Below are 10,078 nucleotides of genomic sequence, written 5' to 3' on the forward strand. Positions count from 1 at the left end.
ATGTGTATGGAGAAGATGTATTGACAGAACGCCAGTGCCAAAACTGGTTTGCAAAATTTCGATCCGGCAATTATGATGTTGAAGATGCACCACGTTCTGGAAGGCCAGTTGAAGCTGATGAAGACACAATAAAGGCATTAATTGATGCAAACCGGCGAATAACAACTCGTGAGATCGCTGAGAGATTAAATTTATCGAATTCGACCGTTCATGATCATTTGAAATGCGTCTGATTGAAAATCGTCTTTCATTTTCATAAGAAAAAACAAAATTACTTTCCGAACAACCTAATAGTAACACTTAATGTATAATCATGAGATGATAAAAGTTACATTAGGTTACGAGAGATCTGCACATTTTTTTATTTCTTTAAATTACACTTTTCTACTCCGAATGTATTTTATAAATAAAAAAAAATCTGGGTTTTTTTTTTAGTAAAAAGAAAAATTAAAGTCTTTCACACGTTAGAGTTGAAAATTATGTTTCACACTTATTATTTTCACTTTTAAAAAAGGACAATTCGTAGTCACGTCTTTAATTTCAGGCGAAATTTAGGACGCATTGTTAAGTGGGGCAAAGGTTCAAAATTTGGGACGGTCCCTCCTAGTTTTGAATAGTTCATTATCTTATGTACGCGCAAGAGCGGAAGCAATCGACCGGCACACGATTCGCAACAGGTATTAACGATGCGGTACATAATCACGAGTACTTGATTGCTTTGAGTCTTACAAAAAAAGATATTGAAAGGTTAACGACTTGGAAGATTGGTAATTAGCTGGTATCAAAATGTTCTAGCTCCTGTCGAGTCTACTCACGTCTACTGTTGTTCTAAAAGGTAAGCGACCACGAGCAGCGACAATATATCGACACTTGGCATCGTAACGAGTACTCAAATTAATTTTAATGTCACACTTAACGTCTCTCACTAGCAAATAAACGCATGCAAGCGTTAATACCGAGTCGAATAGAACCATATTACTTTTCTACTCAAAAAGTACGCCAACCAATCGGGAAGTAGAAATCTATCTATTTTGCTTGGCTTGTTGGCTACAAGAATCATCTTGTAGGCAACTGCGCCGTGTTTCATTGGATATCCTCTGATAAATACACATCTGACATGTGCTTGACGGTTTAATAAATCGTCCTCTCTTGTGGAATAAATACTCTGATATTACTTGTAGAGGTTATTACAAGCTGTGCTAAAAATGTATTAAAAAGAAAAATAATAGAACTACTAGATTGGCACGTGGGTTACGGACGATCGGAGGACAATTCGAACAATTTTTTCGTTTAATACAATTTATTAGCATAAACATATGAATTATTTATAAAGAATATTATGTAAAATATCGGAACGGCCAGGTGATACCCTTCCATTTCGGACAATATCTCTCGCTACATCTTTCATGGGTCGCCTTGGGGACCGCATAAAACATTCAACAAAGTATATCGGGGTGACTCTCACGTAAAGTATGACAAGCCAATAACTCGAAAAATAGAAGATACGGAAAAACAAATAAAAGTGGAAAAGTTTCGAGAGAGAAAAAACAACGTATTCCGATTATGTTGTTTTTTTTTTATCTAAATGAAGTCAAAAAGATCACATCCATTTTTTTTAATGAAATAACATGATTCCTCTAATTATTCTGAAAATATTGGTTAGAGATATCAAAATACTAATAATTTACAAGATATTTAACATTTCATGTCAATATATGCCAGAATAAAGTATAACATATTTCATAAATTATTTTTCTTTCAGTTAAATGACAGCTAAATGACGGTTACTTACTTCAGATGTGGTAATCTGGGAGACTCCCTTGCTGCATTCGATTACTTTGATTTCCGACTACTTGAATTGTGTTATACGAGACTGCCAAGATGTCTCGAATTATTTATCAAGAGATTTTATTATACTAGACTGCTGAAGATTTCGGCTTGAATTAAGCCGAAACGTTCGGTATTTATACATATAAATGTAGTACTGAGAAATATATGTTGATATAATCGCTCCAATTACTGCGAATTTAAGCTCTTAATTGCCCGTTTTTTTCATTTATTATTATTTTCCTTTCGATATCTCTATCTTATACTTTTACGTGATGCATTTGAAGAATCATCGGTTTCTAAGGAAATGTTTTCTTCCTATCTTCTACAATATATTTTCCTAGTTTGGCTTATCACACTTTACCATTCTGTATACACAACTGGACCATCCTGTATATACAAACATATATCAGACCATATCCTGTATCACCTTTTTATCTTCACAGGATAAGGTTTGATCGAAAAAGTGTTCAGACAAAAGTTGTAGGGTTTAAAAGATCTATTTACTCATTCTTATCAATTTAAAAAATGGAAATCCCCATTGAAAATAATCTGAAACACCAGGCATATTATTGTACCGCAGTATTGTTTCAATACGATACATGCGTCAGTCATGGTATTGTTTGGTGATTGCCGGATGTACGACATGTAGTGCAGGCGGACAAGATACATAAAGAACGAAACGAATATGGGAGCTACATGAATACGGAACCTGAAACCGGAAGGAGAACTAGACGAGAAAAAGAGACTGCGTTTTGTTAGCATATGCGACCGATCGAGACGTACGGTCGTCTCCAAATTGCTTGAAAAAACAAAGATAATTTAATCAATTTTGATGTTCACAAAATATTTATTCAACACGCCGACGTATCCTTAAAAAATCGCTCGGTGATTAGATGGCTCCGCATCCCATAAGAAAAATCTAACGATCGATTTCAAATGTAATAAATAACAATGTATTAAGTTGATCAATTATTTTTTCTCTGAGGACTTTTTCTCTATTAACATCAAATAAAATCACTAGTAAATGTTTATTCACGTATGCAGTAAACATTTTGTGAAGACGTTTCAACACCTTATTTTCACAAAGGAAAAAACGCCGCATAGACTCATACAACAGCATAATAATAAGCCGAAAATACTTATTTCTGTTCTCTACGTTTCAAATAGTGCCAAATGCTTAAAATTGAAGAAATCTAGCAAACTTCTTTTAATGCGCGTCGAAATGCGCATCTTTCATAATATATTTCAAAAGATTTACTAATAAACATGAACAAATATTTATTAATGACATCATTCGATGACGTCAACCGTCGCATAAAAACACGGAAATTGGTCAACGCAATACATCGTTGATTGAATTCATCTACTTCTTATTCACAAGAGATTCCAACTTTCTTTTAGGCATATCAAAAAATTAAAATTCGCAAATTGCGATGGTATTGCATCGCACGTCACAAAAAACGATTGGCTCACGCGTTTATTTTGTCGCAGGATAATTCGTCCTCTCGTACGAGACAAACTCGTTGTTGATCGCCGTGACGTAAGGGAGAAACGTCGGCGTGTTGAATAAATATTTCGACAGGACCGATCGCGCATCCAAATTCGAAATTCCGCGTTCGAAGGAGCTCGACGAGATCGAGAGGATGTTCCGTGCGAGAATGACGATTTCTGAGAGACGCCGTCTCGAGATTTATGTAAATACTTAAAGGCGAACGCGCCTTCTCTTTCTCACAATGTCGATTGCGACACACGTCGGCGCAGCTGCGGCTGCAGCCACGGTATCAGGATAGCAGCCGAGCCGAGAAGCGGCAAGATGCATAGGCGATGCAAGTGCATAGGCGACTTTCTCGCACTCGTCGCGATGCAACGCTCGGCGGTGCATATAAATGACGTGTGAAAGATATTTTTCGAAAAGGAAACAAGGAATAAAAAATATATGTAAAAACCGTCATGCGCAAGAAGAACCGACCGGTAAGCCTCGAGATAATAACTGCAGCATGCAACTGATTGCAGAATTCTTGTTCATTATGTCATTATGAGAAATTCGCAATTTTCCAAGTTTCCAAGTCCCTTTTACTTTTTTTTCTCGGGAGGTAATCGTCGGCGATGATTAGCGCAAATAGTCGACAAATGGCCGCGCATTTTCAAGGTTCCAACGTACCGAAATGCTTGATCAATCGATATAGTGTGACCGTTGCATAAGTGATTATCAATTTTCCCGTCGGATGCAGCGCGTCGTGTAACCGGTTAGACGAGTGCAGCTGTGCACCGGCTGCGTTATCGGACACACGTCGTCCTCCTCGTCAATGTTACGGACCGTGAATGGTAAGTGTGGAAAATGCAGGCGAATCGCAAGTGCTGGATATACGGTATAACGACAACGGTCGCTGGAACAACACAGTCGAGAGATCAGCAGAGATTACTCCTCGCGAAATAGTCCGCTGAATGACGATGGCAGGATAACGAAGTATCAACCGTAACGGGTCGACGAGTCCGTTATAAACTAACAGTTGGCAAGCAGAACAGACTAGATTCGTCAGTATATACACGGCTTTGTTGAGCAACGTTACTTCCTGACATTTATTTTCATGAATCGGCGACGCGTTTAAACGTCTCGCTGAGATAAAATGGAATGTAATTACAATACAGTTATAAGTAATATTTTATACTGAAACTAGAAAGCTGTGTTGGCAATTGTGTTTTTTACCCTCTGCATCCGCAGGGATAATTTTACGCTGCGCGAAAAAGGAGAAGTTCATGAAATTATTTAATGCTAAAAATAATTTTTATTATAAAAAATAATTTTATAAAATAATTATTGCAGTTTAATTAATTAGGGATAAATTACTTTTCTTCAAATAAGTATTTCGTTCATTCTTTTGTTAGATTTATTATATAATTGATAACATAATTGAATAAAAAAAAAAATAAAAAAACACTAAGAGTCTAGTTATTTCCCGTAGTTTTTAGGATGTTGAATACGAATCTGATTTCCAATTAAGTACTTTATCCACCATAGCCAGCACAAAAAAATTCAAAGCACGTGAAAACTTTGTAATTTTAATTGTAAATTTCTCACAATTGTGAGATAGCAATTTGTATATTCGTATTCAACAAAAAGTTATAAAAATGACTCTCATTCCGATATCCTTTTTTGTCGAACTGTGTAATGAAACACATTTTAATTTCGTTCTTGCTTATTCATTATTTTTTGTTGGTTATACGATTTTGATGTAATTTTGGTGGTGACATGATTTGTTGCGTTTGTATTATAGAAATAAATTTAGTATGAAGATACTTAAACGAATTTGGACAAGTTTGCCGAAGATGTTAATGGACTCTCCTCTTGGATTTTCTCGGATACGAAAATTGGGTTTCGCTACGGAATTTCCGAACTGCCCTGAAAGTTCCGTAGGTAATTAGTTAAATTAGTTCATCCGATAAACTCATAGCAAAGTAATTGACATTTTTTAATAAAGAAATACATACATCAAATGGCTTAACTTACTTAAATAATATCTAAATGGAAGTTTTTCAACAAGGGACACAAAGTGATACAGTATTCGACATGGTCCAATAATAACACAACACGACACAAATGTACACAGCGAAAAAGCAGAATTGAGACTTGTGGATCAAACATACATGATAACTATTTAGAAAAGATGAAAGATTTTAGTGTATCGTAAACATTTAGCAGCCTTGTTTAAACAACAAACAGCTTGACACGGGTGCTTCTGCGTTTAATTGTGTTTCCTACCTGGAAAGCTCCCTAAATCCACGTTCAATTTAATTGAACAGTTAATTATTTTTCGTCAGAGGCGGTAACCACGATATATGATTTTCATTCAACTCTATCTAAGTTTTAAATTGTCTTGAAATAAATTTTAATTTAGTTTAATTAATTCGTCGGTTCGACCTAGTTTATTTTAACCGTAAGTTTTGCATACGTCTCGCGCGTGATTACATATTCGCTCACGTGCAATATGCTTGAACCGGACGGACACGTAAATGTAATGCAACAATAATCTCGTATAGCGGGGAATTCGGAGTGTAGAAATGCGACACTGCTACTCTTCGAGTCGGTCGAATCTCGAGTCTTTGTTTTGTAAGTGGAGATAGTAATATGCGAACGAAAGCATTGTCATTCATTCTCGCTGTAACAGCAGACGACGATTGCGTGCGAAAGCGCATTCGACCTCGATTTGACGCAACGTTCCCAAATAAACAAAGAAGCGTACACGAGTATCATCTTATTCTTGTTATGAATATTGCGCAATCAACAGTGAAAACATTGTCGCAATGCTGATCGTCGTATGTTTACGGATACGTCATGTTGAGAGTACGAAGCTAAATAAAGTGCGGAGTTGTGCAAAAGGTTCACCAAAAAGTTAATTGCGATCGCAAATCGCCGATGTATCCCGTTACACTGTGTTGATTGTCGTTGGCAATCGTATACATAATAAAAATGTTGTTGAGAGTTCCAATTTCCGGAAGCAGTTCCGACAAATACCGCTCCGACAAGTCTTCTTTTTTTCTTTGATTTGCAAAATAAACGATAAATTCGAACGGGTGTGCACATATTTAGATCTGATAGTTACGGGAAGGTACACATTTTCATACTTTCTATTGACTTTCGATTTCTGGAGTGTCTCTTCTTCCTTTTTCCTTTTTAACGGCTTCCGAATCCGGCTTTGATTCGGTCAGTAATAACCGATAAGTCGGATTAATCCGTAACAGAACCATTTATTTAATTGCGATGCTAAATAAAACACATATAAATCCATGTGATTTACTAAAGTTAGATGCTAAAGTTTTTTCTTAATAGTTTTATTTTATTTAAGAATTTTTCGAGTTCAACTATACATACGTCCTCCACGTAATCAGTGAAATTTTTTCACTCTTCATCCACAACTGTATCAGTTTTCGAACTTTAAATTTTGGTACCGCTTTGAACTGTAAAAAAAAAAAACTCATAATTTGCGAAAGCTTTAAACTACTATTTTTTAAATTATCCTCAGGACCTAATGTTCCATTTATTTACGGATTAGATAAGTATGAAATATGTAATCGGGAATGAAAAATGTTAAATGTATAAATCCAAAAGTTAGTTTCATCAGAAACTTTTAAAAAAATTTTAGTTCCGCACTCGGCGACTCTTCTGATGTAATTCCGAGTCGCTCCGACTGTTTCATGAAAAACTTAAATATAAACTTAATATAAATTTGAACTTAAATATAACTTTGATGTATTATACAATCGAGCGGCAAAGCGCGAGACGTGCCATTTTAAAGAAACGCATCACGCGCAAGTTACCGGCGCGCCGATTCGACCCGCTAAATCACGCGTATCTCATCTCCCCGGCGAGATGCTACTCATACGACTTTAACGGTATTTTCGTGATTGCATCCTGCAGGTCTAATAGGATTTGTGCGCGGACATCACAGTTACATCGGCTACCTGCGCCAAGAATTGTCCTTTTAATTCTCTCTCGACGCTGTTAACTACCTGGAGATGGATTGTACGAAATCTGGAGACACGCCACTGATTTTCAAATAAAATATAGTCTCAATTAGATCGAGCCAATGCAAACAAATGTTTACAAGTAATGGATCAAATTTTGTCTCTCTCAATTGAGCCTTTATAGTTAAAGAAACATCCCCTGATATTGTTGAAACTGCTATGATAAGGGTAAGTAATATATCGAATTTTTTAATAACTTTATGGTATTAGATTATAGTAATTTTGTTTTTTTACTTTCATTATTAGGGTGTCCCCGAAAGGGATATAACAATTTTGAGGTAATATCATCCTCAATCTTATTGACTGATCGTAGCCGAGTTGGTGACTTCTCTCATATATATATATATATATTAGAGAAGTGCTCTTGGCAAGGATACTCTCGATGGTTTGCCTTCCGAGAGGAGCTACGAGAGTTCGAAAACATTTTTCGGCTCTGTCACTCAATTAAGGTAATACATATATCATATCGATGAGGTAATATATTATATGTAAAAAAAAAAAACGGAAGTATACTTATTTAAATTCATTTTTACTCTATATTTCATGTAGTAAAAACTTGATATCAACCTAAAAATATACAGGCTACGTTTATACCTGAAGGTCAATCATTTTGGCGATCATTTTCCGATCAAGTAGTTCATTTCAAAGAATTAACAAAAGATATGCCTAAAGAAAAGATATTTCCATTGACGTCCAACCCTTCTTGTTCAGGTAATTCTGCTATTTTACATTAAATGAATAGTGAGCGGATGTAGATCCATATGTCTTTTTAAAAATTATATATCGAGATTAAAAAATGTATTCTGTGATATGTATTATATTTATTGTAAATATTGATCTGCAGATACAAAAGTATGTTGGAGGATTTACCTGCAGATGATAGTGGTAATCAATTAGATTCAGATTCAATCAGAGCCAATAGTGAAACGAGAGGTACAGTATGAAACTGAAACCGAAGCGGAAACCGAAAACAAATACAGAAACCGAATCAGTAACACAAACAAGTAGCGGAAGCAGAGTCGGAATCAGAGATTGCCGAAAGGGAAGTAGAAGCAGGAGCAGAATTGCCTATTAAAATTGAGAGTCCTAAAGATGAAACAGTAAATTTGCTGTTTCATCTTACTTTAAAGTAACATTTTTTTTAAAGTAAAACTTTTTTTATCTAATAGTATAAACTTGATAAAAAAGTTTTGGCTAGTATAATTTTTTTATGATCCTTTTTCTGTTTCATATGTGGCAAAGTATTGTTTAAAAATGCATTCTTATAGATGTGACTTCTGCAATAATTATGGAGAGAATAATAAAATTCGATAAAATATAATTGATTTAACTTCTTATTATGCCTGACCCATTTCGTCCCCGAGGAAAATGAGGTATTACAAAATATAGGTTTAAAAATATATGTTAGCATATGTTTTAACTGATCAAATTGCCTGCTTTTTGAAATTCGTATAAAATAAATACATATAATAAAAAAAAAAAAAACGGAGCTAGGCCTATAAAAATTTGAATATTTACCCAATTTAAATCTGGTTTCTGTCTCCTTTAAAGTAGTTGTCTTTTACATTTATATACTTGTAAATAAATGCTCTTTTTTTTTTAAATTTTAATCTGCTCTCTTTTTTTAAAAGATCATGATGTCCTTTGAATGTTCCTGTGAATTTGATAATTTTTACATAAAAACCTACGACCGGGAAATTTTCTTTTTACTTTGACCTGTCACGTGCCCAAAAAAACTTGCGAAAATTTTCGACTTTCTAAAATGAAGCTCTAGAATGAATGCTTTTTTTTCCTACAAAATCGTTAAATAAAAAAAACATTTTGGCTTTGATTGATCGTAACCCCATTACAAATCATCTGAAAAGCAATTAAAAAAAAAAACAGATTCTTAAAGCTGAAACTTTGTTTTGACTGAGTAATATAATTGTCAATTTTTTTTTAAACGTGTAAACATAATATAAATAAATAGTGCTACGAACTTTTGTTCCGATCTATTTGTTATTACTATTATAACGTTATTATTGTACTCGGATGCAGAGTAGATATTCTATAATTATTCAACTTCATAGCAGAACTGCGTATTCAATGTTAAAGACTGCCTGGTTTTGAACTCTAACAAGTAGGTATGTTCTGTGCGGTACACGCATAAATTAAACAAGCAATACGGATCGTCCGTAATTAAATGCCTGTTTGTGAATTTGTGCACTTAGAGCTTATACCATTAAATCGCATCAATAATTTAATTCCTGCACTGGTATATAAACGTAACACAATGAAAATTGTATTATCTTGAGATATAATTATCGTGATCATCTGGTACGATAGATGTATAAAAAAAACGTGAAATATCCGTTTTATTAAAATGCTAACGTTTCGTATCCTGAAGAGTATAAAGAGTACACGTAAATTTATTCATAAGATATGTACACCTACACGGAATCATATTGCGCAAAAAAATAAGAATAACGTTTAATCTGAGTGCTGTACTTCAATTTTGTAACTCTTAACGACAATTTAGTATGTTATCGTATAGATATTATATATGGTAAAAAAGCTGCGCAATGATAGCATAGCGATACTGAATTGTCGTTAAAAATTACAACATCGGAATATAGAATGGTCGCGCATAAATATTTACGTTTCGGACACTTGTAGAAACATTTACATTTACAAGTATGCGAGCGTAGTCAGGCATGAGCGTAGTCAGGAGAAACAAGAGAACGCC

This window comes from Trachymyrmex septentrionalis, unplaced genomic scaffold (assembly GCF_001594115.1).
Source record: "Trachymyrmex septentrionalis isolate Tsep2-gDNA-1 unplaced genomic scaffold, Tsep1.0 scaffold9, whole genome shotgun sequence".
NCBI classification, from domain to species: Eukaryota; Metazoa; Arthropoda; class Insecta; order Hymenoptera; family Formicidae; genus Trachymyrmex; species Trachymyrmex septentrionalis.